This window comes from Pinus tabuliformis, chromosome 3_2, assembly GCF_031772625.1.
Source record: "Pinus tabuliformis cultivar Carrire ecotype Pingquan chromosome 3_2, CPIR1, whole genome shotgun sequence".
In the NCBI taxonomy this organism is placed as follows: domain Eukaryota; kingdom Viridiplantae; phylum Streptophyta; class Pinopsida; order Pinales; family Pinaceae; genus Pinus; species Pinus tabuliformis.
In genome coordinates, this window is record NC_142302.1 from 935,331,910 (window position 1) to 935,348,929 (window position 17,020).

A 17,020-nucleotide genomic window follows, 5' to 3' on the forward strand; every position below is an offset into this window, starting at 1 on the left:
TGTCACTGGTAGGATTGGATTCTCCATTGTCACAATGTAGAATTACAAATCTATTGGTAACTTGTTCATTAGTGTCCAATATGGTTGCCATAACTTGGTGACCTGTATCTTCAATTCCTTCAACAAGTTGGTAATATCTCTAGACAATGGCAATGAGTGTATGCATTAACTCTCCTATGTAAATATTCACATCTATCATGTATATGGTGTGGGAAATGGGCATTCAACTCAGGTCCTTCATCTTAGTGTTCTTGTCTTCTTGTTATATTCAAAGAAATAATTTGGCATGCTCTGTAGGGAATTTTACTCATTCTTTTTACCAAGATATGGTCATCTCCTAGTCTCTAGAAATGCAAGGATTAGAAATGGACAAAATTTTCAAGTTCTACACTTTTTTTCATATATAGTCCCAATGGATTTATTATTTTCCCGTTTATATCTCTATTGAGGATTTTTCATCTTTATTAAAAGGCCATGTGTTGCAGATTTAGTCCCCAAGGAGAAGACTAGCATATGTTATGTCAATTGGAAGTGGAAACTTCTGAATTCCATCTGGACAGAGCGAACCAAAATTTTGAAAAAAAATATAAACATTCAACTTTATGGAACAATAAACATTCACATTAAACCATTGTTGAGTACATAAGATTTGGGGAGCAAGTGTATAACCTATCAAAGTTTGCAAGTAGGTATGAATCCACCATTGTTTACTTCATTATCAATTACCTAATATTTTAACCTATTTTTATTGACTTAATTGTAATAACATGTCATTCAAATTGTAGAATTTTAGGAGCAGTTTGTATCAGATTGCTTCAATGCTTATTTTTGTCTACGTGGCTGAGCTGAAACAACCAAAGCCATATCAAGGTACTTGTTACTGACTCTAAGGATGTATCAACTAATCCCCTCAAAATTGACATAAGAACTCTTGAGAAAAATGAGATTAAACATGAATTTGCAGGTATGTTAAAATTTCAGCACACCTCTCCAGCGAAAAACTACTTTATCAACAATTTGTCTTCTTTTGTTCAATCTTATTTTGAAATTGTTTGTCCTTATAGTCGTCAAGTGCAATGAGCTTGATTCTATTATACACTTTGAAACTAGAGCTCTTGCATTTCATAATGCAAAAATGGGCGTCTTAGAAGATTCTACGTCTTGGGTTTTCCAATAGTCTCATACAAATTTTATTCACAACATAAGCTTCAATGTGTATCTAACTTAATGATGCATATAGCATATAGAAAAATAAAATCTTTATAAATAATGCAACTAACAATTTAGGGCCTAAAATTTATAATTTTTTGTCCAAGACAAGTTGTATGGTGTATTGATGCTTATTTCTTCTATTTTATATCTAAAATATAAATATTTTTACAAATTCCTTGTGTTCTTTGTTGGTCCTACCTTTCTGCATCCTAGGTATCAATATATATTACTCAAAATATCTCTAACATAATCTCATGATAACATCTTATTTTTGAAATAGATTTCAATCACTCAATCCAAGGTTTGAGATGCAAGGCCAATACACACCATACAATGGAGTTTGAAATCTTTGTCAAGTTTAGCATAGATTCGAGAATGGCATAGGATTAATTTCAACTTTCAAGTTCCATTAACATCACAAAATTAAATGTTTGGGTAGTTTTACATCCTTCTAAAGGCATTAAATGTTATATGGAAGTGAATAAATACAAAGTTACAAGCATTAGCTATAAATAGTATACCTAAATATCATAATTAATCAATAGAATGCCTATATAAAGAAAGATTTTCCATTCTTGTCTACTAATTGTCTATTAATCTAGATTAAGCAAATCGTAAAATAGTCTAAACATTTTACATTTTTAAGTTTTTTCTAGATACATTTTCAAACCATTCTTCTCCAAAATATGGTTAGAAGTTTAAAAAAATTAGTAGACTTGTAAATTTCACAATCCAAGTGTTCTAGAGGTTTTGGAGGGCGTTGAATTGATTTTCACATTCAAAATGCAATTTAAGCAATAAAAATTGTCAATTCACCCACACTTGAATCGCAAGATTCCAATAATGATTGCCAAAATAGCATGGAACAGTTAGACTTGTCCTCATCAAATCTATTTAACGAGTCTCTCCAATATGAAATAAAATAGGCAAAACCATCATCTAGGCTCTTCTAGTAAATGTTATGGTCTAAATCCCCAACTTTGATTTATTGGTATTTTAAAGGGAACCCTACATATTGTTAAATAGGATGTAAATGTTACACATATAAGTAGTAACTCAAAGTAAGGGCAGAGCGATATTTGTACAGTAATGAACAACCATGCACATTGGGAGAAAGATCATTTTATCTAATGCCTCATGCAAGGAATAACAAGCATTCTCTTATTACAATCAATGGTTATACCGTAGATTTCTTCCAGCCCACTCAGGACTCTTTTAATACATAATAACCAGAAGCTTGAAGGAGTAAGCTACGCTCGCCTGCAATAGCTTCACCGATGAGCCCTTTTTGCTTTTCACACGTTCCATCTCCTCCTTGACAATTCGTTATTATCCCAGCAAATCAAACAATGAACTTTCATTTTCTCTTTCACTATTTCATAAATTCAAGAGGCTACTTGAATGATTTGATGCATAACCACTCCCTTCAGTTTTCATTTTTGTAATTATTTTGTCTTTCATATAATCTTATGATAAATTATACCTCTAACTTTTCACAGGTTTTTGAACATTCAATTAAATTGCCATGAGGATTGAGGACAATAACATGCATTTTGTGATATAAATTTACAGGAAAAATAGTGTAATATATGCCCTACCAAGGGGTGAAGAGCTTGAACCTTCTGTGAAGGTCGCCATGGTCGGTAATTTCTCTGATCTTGTTGAGAACGGTTCTGGCTACAGAAGGGGAGGCGGTTAAAGAAGGGAGGTCACTTTCCCTGGCATTGTGAACCATCATGATTATAGAAGACCTCTCTGACAACTCCACTAGGTGCAAAATGTTGAAATGCAGGGCATGCTTTCTAATCCCCTGGAGGCCTCTATCAGGTTTATCATCACTGGTATGCTCCACATACCGTGCAAACAGGCCAGGATTTTGAGCTCATCCTCTGGCTTCTCTCTTTGTATATTTCTGTGTTTGTATGGAACTACCTTCCTTATTGGGATGTATATGGTTGTTGCCAACAGAGTTGCGATGAATGTCGTGAATATAGCCATCAACACTAAAATCATAAACGCTTATCATTCAGGACATGAAAAAATTAGCCAAATCAATTTAAATAAAATATGTTCAATTCATTCCATATGAATCTAATATTTTTATGAAATCTGAGTTTTACCTTCCTATCTCTTCCAATGTTGAAGACAATCAACTCGATCAATCCTTTGGTGTTCATCAAGAACCCCTACGTCATTGCTTCTTGACAAGGAATTTTGTGCGCAATTGTAACAACAAATGTATCCAGAATCTTCCTAGCATAGGAAGTCATGATTACTAAAATAAGCAGACTCCAAGTGGTCCTTCCATGGATCATTTCCACATTGGTCTTAAAACCACTGAAGGAAAAATACACTGGAAGCAGCAAGGAAGATACGAAGTCTAAAATATTTTCAATAATCATCCTTATGAAATGGCCATCTTTGGGAATCATGAATCCAAACACAGAAACTACGAAGATTGAGTGAATCCCAATTACATTTCTCACAAAACTAGTTGTTAGTACTCCTACTATAGTAATGCAAACAAATGTCTAGCTTAACGATTCGTTTTCAGGTGAACATTGGGAAATCTAGGCCGTCACTGGCTTGACTACCACTATCATGAAAACTACAAAACCTATGCCACATACAAGAACATAGATTGATGTCAACGGGCTCTTGTCTATATCTAAAAGAGCTACGACCAGGTCTAGAAGAGCCCAAGCAACCACGTCGTTAACAACAGCTACAACCATGGCCAATTGTCCTACATCGGTGGTGAGAATCTTGAGCTCTGGAAGTTTCCTAGCAAGCACTGGGAATGCAGTGATAGACAACGATACACCCATGAAGACAAGGAACTGTCTATAGACCACACCCTTAGAAATCGTTGCTCTAAGAACATAAGCAACCTCGATCCCAGCTACAAAGGGTAAGCTAATTCTAGCTACTGCAATTGCTAAAGCCTTCCTTCCAGTTCGCTTAATGGTGGGTAAATTGTGCCCCAAAAACTCACGCCAACTCAACTCAGAAACGGTCGTCGAATCAAGAAAAGATAACAATATTGGAGACACCAAGCACTAAATTGAAGGTGAATGTAGAGGTCCATAGACGAGGCGATGGTGGAGCCAGTAGGGAGGATATGTGTAGAGCTTTGAGGGCAGTAATGGATCCGGAAGACGAAGTAACCTCGCACGAAACCCTTTTCCTTTCCACGTGTTAGATGTTTACTCGATGAAGGACGACGAAAATGGGGTGTTGGGATTGGCTAGGCTGAACGATGTTTTCCCAACCCAACCCCGCAAAGGAACACCTTCCTTGTAATTAATTAATTATGTTTAAAATGTTTAGATTCATAAAATTTTATGACTTTTTTTATTCATGAAATTATTAGTCACATCAAGTTTATGTGTGACACTTATTTGGAAACAAAGTTGCATGTTACTTTGTAATTTATGACCCTTTTGTTAAATACTTCCCATGTGATGGCTCTATTAGGTTACTTGGAAGTGATACATATGGAGTGAATTTTTTTTCACTGCAAAGAGCTACTTTTTTGTTATTCATTCTAAATAAAAAAAAATACATATTTTTAATAATACAAAATTTTCTAGACAACAACTGGACATGGCTTTGTAATAAATCAAAGATGTGCGAGAAAACTAAGACACGTCGGAGTAACATAGCTCTGGACTCCCTATGAGACTGACTTGATTGAAATAAAGACAATTAGACGTTAACTAATTATGTTCTAGTATACATCCAGTAAAAACAACAAATACTAAATTGAAAAATACAACCCTTTAATAGAGATACTAAAATGTTTGCATTTTTACTTCCTGTTGTCCAAGTCTGTCTTGTAGAATATTGTTTATATTTGCTAAAAAATCATCGGCTTCAAGAGTATTGTGCTCTATGGCAAGTGATTAATTGAAATGGTAAAAGAGCTTTGAACCTTGTTGTCCATGAGCTAATCAAAGATAATTAATCTTGACTCCAATTCTAATGCTCTCTTTGAGAGCATATCTATTGTGGCATTGACCTCTCTATATATGTGCTGAAAACTAATAGCTCGAAACTTCGAAATAATTTCTCTTATTCTGAGTTTCCATGCTTCTAAATTTAACACCTCCAAGCAAGCCTCTCCTTTCAACCAATTGATAACACATTTTGAGTCCCCAAGAATATGCAAATGATTTATGTTTTTATTTTTATTTTCATTCATCAATAGAGTCCATGCAACAATCAATTCAACCTTGTTTTTTGTTCCAAAGCCAATTCCAATTTTATATTGGATGGATCTATTTTATGTCAACTTAATCATCCCTCTGCCTCCACACACATTTTCTTGTGCTGCCCCATCAAAGAATCCTATCGACATACCTTGTGATATTTGTGGGAATTGTACTCTTCTCTATGATAATCATTTCTGAAGGGGAAGAAATTCCCAAAATTGTGAAACAATTTTGGAAATTAGAACCAAAATATATATCTTATCATCTTTGAATATTATCTTATATGGAGTGAATTTAAACTTGAGTGGAAGTCTATTAATTTTTATAATAAATTTAGGATTTTATAATGCAGGTTTTATAAAGAGATAATATATTTGTTATAAATAAATAAAAAAATTATCGAAAAAAATATTAAAAAGTTAATATGATTTTTTAATATTTTGAATGATTGTGATTTTTTCAAAACCAACGAAAATAAATTTTGAACTAGAATAAAAATATAAAAGCGTTAATCTCAAAAATAATTTAGAATGAAAATATAATTATTTTTAATTTGAAAAAATAATTATTTTTTATCTGAAAATATAACTACTTTTAATCTCAAAATAAATAATATGTTAGAAAATCAATATACTTTCACCTAAAATTGGAGTGGAGTGTTTTACAAAGATACATGAGTTATGTAAAATTGAGATATATAACATAAAATGTTGAGAGTTGTTAGATATGTGTTAAGCTCTTTTGATGACTAGAGAAACTAATTTTGAAAGGTCAAACATATCCTCTTTGTTTCACACACAAAGGCTCTATATCTACCATGACAAGAACCATGTTATTAAAAATATATTATTATTATTATTATTATTTTTAAGGGTGGTTCACGGATACTGGGTGGCCGCTACATCCACGAGAAAAATACAAGCAGATCAACCCGAAGGGATTTACCTGCTGGCCAAATAAGTAGGGCCTAACCGCAAGGGCGTCAAAGAGATTTGACCCCATGACCTCTCAACTGGAGAGGTAACTAGCAACGGGAACTCGACCAACTGAGTTAACCCTTGGGGCTATTATTATTATTTAAAGGTTGCAACATAGTCAACCACCGAATTGATGTATGGTACCCCTTGTTTGTGAGACAAGGGATTGAATGCATTAATTAAATTGTTGTGAGAAATCATTGTTATAATGTGATACCTCTTGTTTGTGAGACAAGGCATTGAATGCATTAGTTAAATTATTGTGAGAAATCATTGCTATAATGTGATACCCCTTGTTTGTGAGACAAGGGATTGAATGCATTAATTAAATTGTTGTGAGAAATCCTTGTTATAATGTGGTAACCTTTTAGAACGATGATACATCTATATCAAATATTTTATTTTATTTTTGTTTCATTTATTGTGTTATTGCTCATAATATTCCCAAAATTGTGAAACAATTTTGGAAATTAGAACCAAAATATATATCTTATCATCTTTGAATATTATCTTATATGGAGTGAATTTAAAATTGAGTGGAAGTCTATTAATTTTTATAATAAATTTAGGATTTTATAATGCATGTTTTATAAAGAGATAATATATTTGTTATAAATAAAGAAATTAATTATCGAAAAAATATTAAAAAGTTAATATGATTTTTTTATATTTTTAAAATGATTGTGGTTTTTTCAAAACCAACAAAAATAAATTTTGAACTAGAATAAAAATATAAAAGCGTTAATCTCAAAAATAATTTAGAATGAAAATAGAATTATTTTTAATTTGAAAAAATAATTATTTTTTATCTGAAAATATAATTATTTTTAATCTCAAAATAAATAATATGTTAGAAAATCAATATACTTTCACCTAAAATTGGAGTGGAGTGTTTTACAAAGATACATGAGTTATGTAAAATTGAGATATATAACATAAAATGTTGAGAGTTGTTAGATATGTGTTAAGCTCCTTTGATGACTAGAGAAACTAATTTTGAAAGGTCAAACATATCCTCTTTGTCTCACGCACAAAGGCTCTACATCTACCATGACAAGAACCATGTTATTAAAAATATTATTATTATTATTATTATTATTATTATTTTTAAGGGTGGTTCACGGATACTGGGTGGCCGCTACATCCACGAGAAAAATACAAGCAGATCAACCCGAAGGGATCTACCTGCCGGCCAAATAAGTAGGGCCTAACCGTAAGGGTGTCAAGGAGGTTTGACCCCATGACCTCTCAACTGGAGAGGTAATTAGCAACGGGAACTCGACCAACTAAGCTAACCCTTGGGGCTATTATTATTATTATTATTATCTAAAGGTTGCAACATATTCAACCACCGAATTGATGTATGGTACCCCTTGTTTGTGAGACAAGGGATTGAATGCATTAATTAAATTGTTGTGAGAAATCATTGTTATAATGTGATACCTCTTGTTTGTGAGACAAGGGATTGAATGCATTAGTTAAATTATTGTGAGAAATCATTGCTATAATGTGATACCCCTTGTTTGTGAGACAAGGGATTGAATGCATTAATTAAATTGTTGTGAGAAATCCTTGTTATAATTTGGTAACCTTTTAGAACGATAATACATCTATATCAAATATTTTATTTTGTTTTTGTTTCATTTATTGTGTTACTGCTCTATTATGTTCATTGAGTGTGTGGTCTAATAGTTAATGATCTATATTGAAGCACTAATAGACAATGAAACCATAAACTATAAATTTAACGAGTTTCTAAGAATTCATATACAACATTAATTGAATACACGGAAAACTTTTTATTCTTGTTGGTAATTGTTTTCAAATAACATGGATGAGATAAATGAAGAAGAAAATCTTAAACATCTATCTAGGTCATATTCTAAACATTTTATGAATTGACACCTTTTCTAACCACTCAAAATAATGAGAATAGAAACTAATGTTTTTGGTTTAAAATATAAGAAAAATGGTTTTTGATGGATAGAATTCCATTTATCATATATCAATCTTGTAGAATCTAATTGCAATAGGGGTATCTAAAAGTGTTGAATTTGTTTGCACATTGAAGATATATATATATATATATATATATAAAATTACAATTTATGACAAATGTTGCTTGACCAAATTTCAGTGTTGACATTTTCTTTTTTAAAGGAAGCAAAATTATAAAACATTTAGCACTTTTCATTTATCTATAATCTTGATGTTGTGTGAGAAATTATATCCCAACATTTGACAATCACTAAATAAGTCTTCAATGAAGAGCAATATGTTGAGCATACACTTATGCTAGGGGGTGGTGAATTAGTATAAGACAATTTTTAACTTATTTAAATGCAATCACCACAATAAGGTAACCATGCATAAGATTTATCAACAACAAAACACATAACACAAGATTTTACGTGGAAACTCTTTCGGAAGAAAACCACAAAAATAATCTTATCTTATCTCTTTGTAAGCACCAACTAACTGCTACAAATATTCATAAGTGCAAACCTATCAGAGGCACCAATCCTCACAAATACAAATCCTTATAGACATTAACCTACTCTTACGTTTTTTTGTAGGCACCAAGCTACTAGAGATAGCAATCCCCACTACTATGAACCAACTTAGCAAGAGATATCAATTTCTTCATTTGAGCAACACCAACCTTCAATTTACAACTTCTTCTCTAATGCACATAACTTCTTCAAAAGATAATGAACATTCGAAGTGTCTTCAGAAAATCTACTCCTACATCTTCACATATATATTCTTTTCACAACAATCCTTTTCTAGGAATGGTATTCAATCTTCGATCATGTGTGTCTCCTCTTCAAATGTTGTTCTTTATATAGAAGGATATTACATTTTTTGCTCACTCACCTTTCCCTCCAATTCGTTTTGAATTTTATCTATTGGAGACCCTCCATGGAGAGTTGTCTCTATTAGAAAGGACACATAGATTTTTATTAAAACAATAAATATATTTTTATTTCTCAATGCTTCCTTATGTCCTAGAATTGAGAAATGAGACCTATTCCTCCTAGAAAATAGGAATTTACCTAAGATAAATGTGGAATTTATCACTAGTGGTTTATGAACCTATGGTTTTGGAAGCCCGTGGTATTAAATGTAGGAGAGAGATAATTATGCATGTGTGTAATTTTATGTTGTATTAATATAATTTATTTGCATAATTAATCCCTGCAGCCTAAATCAATTAACTTTTTGTATTATTGTTGCCTTAAATTTTGCCTTATATAAACTCTTATTTTACATTAATGACAATATTAATTATCATATATCTTCTTTGTCATCGATGAAAATATGTTCAGTAGACTCCCCCTTTGTCATTGATGGTAATCTTGCGACGAAACACATAATACATGTTGCAATACTCCCCCCATTTACAACTCTCCCCCTCGCTGCAATACTCCCCCTATCTGCAACTCTCCCCTTTGAAATCAATGGCAAATGGATGCTCTCCCTAAACTTGTGCTTCACCTTAAGCACTTAGTGACTAGATGAGATGGATATTAGTCCCATTTGTTGTATGAGATATTCAAATGCCTCTTTAGGAAGTGGTTTTGTAAAAATGTCCACAATTTGTTCTTTGGTGGCAATATATTCCAACTTGACATTCTTGTTCTCTTAAGAATTGATACTTGATTGGAGTGTGCTTTGTTTTCAAGTGCATAACATCATAATATGATTCTTTGAAATATTTATTTCACTCATGGTGTAACAAAATATTGAGATTAGATGATCATATTCTACCTTAATTTCTCCCAATACCTACTTCACCCAAACTATTATTACTATATACTCAACCCTTGTTATGGATAAAGAAATTGAAGATTATTTCTTGTTCAACGAGGACACTAGATTTATGCCCAGAAAGAATGCTTCTTCACTTGTAGTTTTCTTAACATCAACATTACCCACCCAATATGTGTTTATATATACTTTTGGAGTAAAACCTTTACCTCTTGAGTACCACAAGAAAAATTCTAAGGTGCCCTTTGGTCCTCGGATATTTGAATATTATTTTCATTGCTTACACATGAGTTTCTCTTGGTGTGGCTTGAAACAATGTAACCAATCATACCACTTACATAATATTTGGCCTTGATGTCATCACATATAGCAGGTTGTCAAATATTGATCTATGCAACGTTTGATTTGTTTTTGAAGATTCGTCATCTTTATTCAATTTACAACCCATGACCATGGGTGTATATTATATTCTAAACTTCTTTAACATTTACATGATGTATTTTGTTTTGGAAGTGAATATACCTTTGTTGAATTGAGAAATTTGTAAAAGAAAGGATAATAGTTCAATAAACATAGAAATCTCAAATTCCTTTTTATTTTCATCTGCAAATTCTTGCCCTTTAGATATCTAAATATTCTTTTCATTGTTTGCACAAAAGTTTCTTTTAGTGCAGTTTGAAATTGTTCAACAAATCCTATTGCTTGCATAATTTTTTACCTTGATGTTTCCAAATCTATTAATGTAGAAATTAATGTGTATATTCAATATTGCTCATGAAATTTACTAAATCACAAGACCTAAAGCTACTCTATTGATCTATGGAAGTTAATTCACCATATAGAACAAGAATCATAGACATGCAAAAGGAAACATCACACATGCACAAAGATTTATTTAGGGGAAAGAAACTGCTCAAAACCCCTTATTATCTATATTGCATTAATCAAATAATAGGGATGAAATACATATGCTTGCTCAAGCCTGAGCACACCCTGCAAGTGTATAGTCTATACCTCTGCCTGATTGATTGACTCTGGCAAACACTTAGCCAATTTTCAAGCCCTCCAAGCTCTTATTTCCTTGTGATGCTCCCTTGATAAATTTCCCCTATTTTTTAGGAATTTCCCACCATGGAATTGCATAATTTCCTTAATTCCTTCCTCTGACTGCATGCACCACCTGTACACATTGGAATATGCTACAACTGATAGTACACTACCAATCTCCATCTCAACTGGGTAACTCAAATTATTTGCATGCAATAATTAATTTGGGTTGATTAATAAGTCAATTGGTTGATCACTGAGTGTGGTTGAAGTTCCACTTCCACAACTTGACCTCCACTAGTTCTTCTGACAATTAGAACTAGTTAAACTAACAATAACTCAAATTAACTAAAAATAAATTGCTATAAATTAGCAATCAAACATATTGAACTAAACTCAAGCTTCCCCAACTCAAATAAACTGAGTTAACTGAGTGGCAAGTGGCATGTCACCTCAGTTAACTACCTCCAAGAATTTTGCTTAAATAGAAATTCGATTTTTCTCTAGTTTGATGAAGGAAAAGTTAAATTGAGATTCCCTTGTTGCATTTTCAACACTCCCTATCAACAATAAAGGGATTATCAACCACCCCTATCCTACACGTGTGGAACTCGAACTTCCCTCTTGACAAGACCTTTTTCAAAACATCAGCATTTTGTTCCTCTATCGAAATGTACTGCAACAACATACGTCTGCGCACAATCTAATAGATGGTATTGGATATGAATATACTTGGATCAATCATGAAAAATAGGATTTTCAGAGAGTTTGATACAAATCTGATTATCGCAATAAATCGTAGTAGAATCCATCATCTGACCAAACAAGCGAACAAGTATCTTTCTCATCTAGATTGCCTCATATGTTGATTGACTTGAAACCATGTATTCTGCTTCTGTTGAGTTGAGTGCCACTAATCTATGCTTCCTACTGTACCAAGAAACTGTTGTGGACCCAACACTAAAAATTCCACCTGATGTACTCTTTTGTTCTGATGAAATTATCACCCAGTCTACATCTGTGAAGCCTCACAACTTCACTCCCTCTGTCTGTTTGTACCAAAGTCTAGACTGGGTAGTGCCTCTGAGGTACAATAGAACATGCTTAGGTTCCCTCCAAAATAATTTGGTTGGCCTAACCATAACTTGACTCAGTTGTTTGACTGCATAGAATATGTTTGTTTGTGTGTTCACAAGATACGTGAGCAAACCTACCAACTGTCGGTAAACAGTCGCATCCGCTTCCTCACCTGAAGTGGTACCCTCTTTCCTCTAATTGGTCGCTAGAGGAGTCTCCATGGGTTTGCACCTATCCATGTGGAACCTTTGAAGTATCTCATTGGCATACTTTCCCTAAGAGACAAACAGTTCCCCATCACCTTTCCATACTTCCAATCTAAGGAAGTAGTGCATGAGACCCATGTCCTTCATCTCAAACTCTCTTGCAAGGTCCTCCTTGCAAGATCTGATCAGTTTCTCATCACCAGTCAAGATCAAGTCATCAACATATAAAACAATAATCAACAATTTACCTTCTACCAAAATATGATAGAGGTTTGCATCCGCTTCACTTTTGGTGAAGCCCAAACCAATGAGATAGTTATCGATCCTAGTGTACCAAGCACGGGGTGCTTGCTTGAGACCATACAATGCTCACTTGAGTCTACACACATGAGACTCTCGATCAAAAGTCTCGAAGCCTTCTGGTTGCTCGATATACACCTCCTCCTCAATAACTCCATTGAGGAATGATGTTTTCACATCCATCTGGTGGATCTTCCACCCCATCTGTGTAGCCAAAGCAAGGATTGATCTGATGGATGAGTAACTTACTACAAGAGTAAAGGTCTCCTCATAGTCAATCCCCTCCAACTGAGAGTAGCCCTTGGCCATAAATTTGGCCTTGTACTTTTCTATGCTTCCGCCTGTTGCATCCCTTACCTTGAAGATCCATCTTGAATCCACAACTAATTTGTCTATTAGTCTTGGGACCACTTCCCAAATATTTTTCTTCACAATGGATTCATACTCCTCCACCATTGCATCAACCCATACAAGTTTCTCTACTTCTCCATTGAAAGAGGATGGCTCAGTCTCTACTAGCTCAGTCATTAGAGCCATGTATCTAGTGTACCAATTTGGTGACCTTCTTTGCTTGCGCTAATTTCAAGGATTGCCCAAATTCTCCCTCGCATCCCGCACAAGTCTCTCTAGTTCTCTTCCTACCTTCTCTGGATGATTCTTCTTGAGTGGATGTCTCCACCCTTTGCTCCTCAACTTGTGGCTACTCCGCAATATCCCGAGGTTCCTCCTTTGGAGCAAAAAGCTCCTCCTCTGGTGGGATATGAAGCTCCCTCTCAAGAGAGCACCGTATGGCTTTGTCTTCATCAAATTTGACATCCCGTCACACAACTGTCATTTTGATGGACGGAAAATACACATGATAGTTGTGGGGAGTTTCTGTGTAACCCAAAAATACCCCCAACTCTATTTTCAGCTCTAGATTCTTCCTTGATTATTTGGATACATGGAAATAGATAGAGCCTCGAAAGATCCTGAAGTGAGACACATCCGACTTCTTCCCTAAGAAAGCCTTCTCTGGTGTGATCATGCCAAGAATCCAATGAGGACTCATGTTCTGCAAATAGACCATTGTGTTGCATGCTTCAGCCCATAAGTGCAGAGGTAGGCTTTGGTCATGCAACATCGCCCGTGTTTCTCCCATAATGCTTCAGTTCTTCCTCGGCCACTCCATTTTTTTGTGGGTTGTGGGGTGTTGTCAACTCTCGTTGAATTCCCTCTTTTGCACAGAAGTTTTTGAACTCATTCGACGTGTACTCACCTCCATTATCACTCATGAGGACCTTCATCTTATCTCCCATTTCTTTCTCCACTAGTGCCTTGAACTCTAAGAACTTGTGGAAAATACAATCCTTCTTATATACGAATAAGATCCAATAATTTTGCGAGTAGTCATCAATAAAGATGAAAAAATACTTATGCCTAGTAGTGGAGGTTGTCGAGAAAGGTACACAAACATCGGAGTGGATCCTTTCAAGGACTGCATGTGCTTTGTTGTCCCGATCATGGAAAGTGGCTTTTTTATACTTCCCTAAGGTACACCCTTTGCATGTATCCAGATGCTCTAGTTCTCCTTTAGGGAGACATGTGGTAATTTGTTGCATGATCTTCAAAGCACCATGATGCAAATGGCCAAGTATTCTATACCAAAGTTCACCGACATTGTGGCTCTGCATATTCTCTGCCTTTGTGCTCAATACAACAAAATCCTCCACATCTAGCTTGTAGAGGTTCTTCACCCGAACCTCGATATGCTTCACCTGTCCCGTGGCTATGTGTCTCAAGAATGTCTTTCCATTGTTGAAGATCACATCATAACCACAGTCTTCCAAAATTGCAACAGAGACAAGATTCTTTTTTTAGACCTGAAACAAACATCACATCCTTGAGCATAAGAGGGGATCTTGAATCCCTCTAAAAGGCGACTGTACCAATCTTGGTCACATTGTACCTTCCATCATCTCCCATCTCGATGTGCATATGAAGATCCTTCTCCTCCAAATCACTGAAAAAATCTTTATTCTCCATCATATGGATGAGGCACCGTTGTCGAGATACCACACTCTTCCCATCATTGTGTTGGTCATGCATGCAATGAGAGTAAAATCAAGCTTGAACTATGAAGCCAAAGCTTCACCTACTGCTCCTCCTGAGGTATTCTTTCTTGTCTTCTTGTGTGGACACTTTGTGGCATAATTCCCAAATTCATGACAATAAAAGCACTTGATTATGGACATTTCTTTCTTCTTGTCCCTTGACTATATTCTGCTTTGGATTGGGATTCATTCCCTTTCCCTTTCTTTTCCTTTCCATCCAGGGCACAATTCTCCTCATCCTTGCCCTTGGATGAAGTCTTGTCTCTGGTATTCCACCTTATTTCCTCCTGCACCAAAGCGAACCATAGGCGTTCCCAATTTCGTAGTTTCTCCCTCCCATTCACTGAATCTTGGTAGCTCTGTCAGCTCTTGGGAAGGCCTAGAAGGGTTTGGCTCACCAAATCATCCTCTACTACAGTAACACCAACTTGACCAATTTCATCACAACATTATGTGAACCTTCTCAGGTACTATGGAATGGTCTCGTTCCTCTGCATCTTGATATTTCGAAGCTTGTCCTTTAGTGCCAGCTTCCTATGGTCACTATTATTTTAGAACAAATATGTCAGTGCTTGCCACATTGCATATGGAGTCTCTTTCCCATGGATATTTGAGACAATATGGTCTCTTACTCCCTCCAATATGATCCTCCTCGCCTTGGCTACACACTTCTTCCATTCTACTATATCCTTAACATCAGATGTTGTTGGTTTCAGAATATCATTATCAATGAATTCCTTCAACCCCTTATCTTCCATTACTGCCTCCATGCAGTCCTTCCATGCAACATAATTTGATCTTGCATTAGGGGCATACTCGAGCCTTAGTCCATTGAAATCCATCTTCTCAGTCCTGAAGAAAACCTGCAAAACTGATCTGCAAATTTGAACCTCCTATAATGACAACTTTGAAGTCTCTGCTCTATAATGATTCCAGCTCTGATACCATGTAGAAATTAATGTGTAGATTCAATACTTCTCATGAAATTTACTAATTTTTGGAAGCTAATGCACCATCTAAAACAAGAATCATAGACATGAAAAAGGAAACATCACACATGCACAAGATTTATCTAAGGGAAAACTGCTCAAAACCCCTTACTATCTATATTGCATTAATTAGAGAATCGGGATGAAATACACATGCTTGCTCAAGCCTAAAGACATCCTACAAGTGTATGGCTTATCCCTTTGCCCGACTGACTGACTCTGGCCAACAATTCGCCAATTTTCAAGACCTCCAAGATCTTATTTCCTTGTGTTGTTCCCTTGAGAAATTGACCCTATTTTTTAGGAATTTCCCACCATGGAATTGCGCAATCGCCTTAGGTCCTTCGTCTGACTACATGCACCACCTATACACATTGAAATATGCTACAACTAATAATACATTGCCTTGGAATCTCCATCTCAACTAGGTAACTTGAATTTTCTACATGCAACAATTATTTTGGGTTGATTGATCAGTTAATTGGTTGATCACTAAGTGTGGTTGAAGTTCCACTTCCACAACTTGACCTTCACTAGTTCTTCTAACAGTTAGAACTAGTTAAAATGACAATAACTCAAATTAACTGAAATGGATTGCTACAAATTAGCAATCAAACATACTAAATTGAACTCAATCTTCCCCAACTCGAATTAACTGAGTTAACTCAGTGAAAAGTGACATGTCACCTCAGTTAACTACCTCCAAGAATTCTGCTGAAATAGAAATTCGTTTTTTCTCTAGTTTGACCAAGGAAAAGTCAAACCGAGATTTTCTTGATGCATTTTCAATAAATAGGTTGCCAATCATTGACCTATATAGCATTTGATTTGTTTATGAAGATTCGTCATCTTTACTCAATTTACAACTTGTGATCATGGATGTGCTTTCTAGTGCATAATCTTCCATTCTAAACTTCTTTAAAATTTCCTTGATTTATTTGGTTTGAGAACTTAATATGCCTTTGTCAAATTAAGAAATCTACAAACCAAGAAAGAATGATAGTTCACCAAGCATAGGCATCTCAAATTCCTTTTGCATTTCCTTCGCAAAATCTTGGTACATTTTGTTTATACTATCTCCAAAAATGATGTCATTTACATAAACCACAATAAATAATTGATTTTCATTTTATG

At 34.7% G+C, this 17,020-nt stretch overlaps 1 pseudogene; it reads right to left on the minus strand.

Annotated features, from left to right (window-relative positions):
- Positions 1 to 2,806: 2,806 nt before the first annotated feature.
- Positions 2,807 to 17,020, minus strand: part of LOC149183714 (cation/H(+) antiporter 19 pseudogene) — a 64,319-nt pseudogene continuing 50,105 nt past the window's right edge.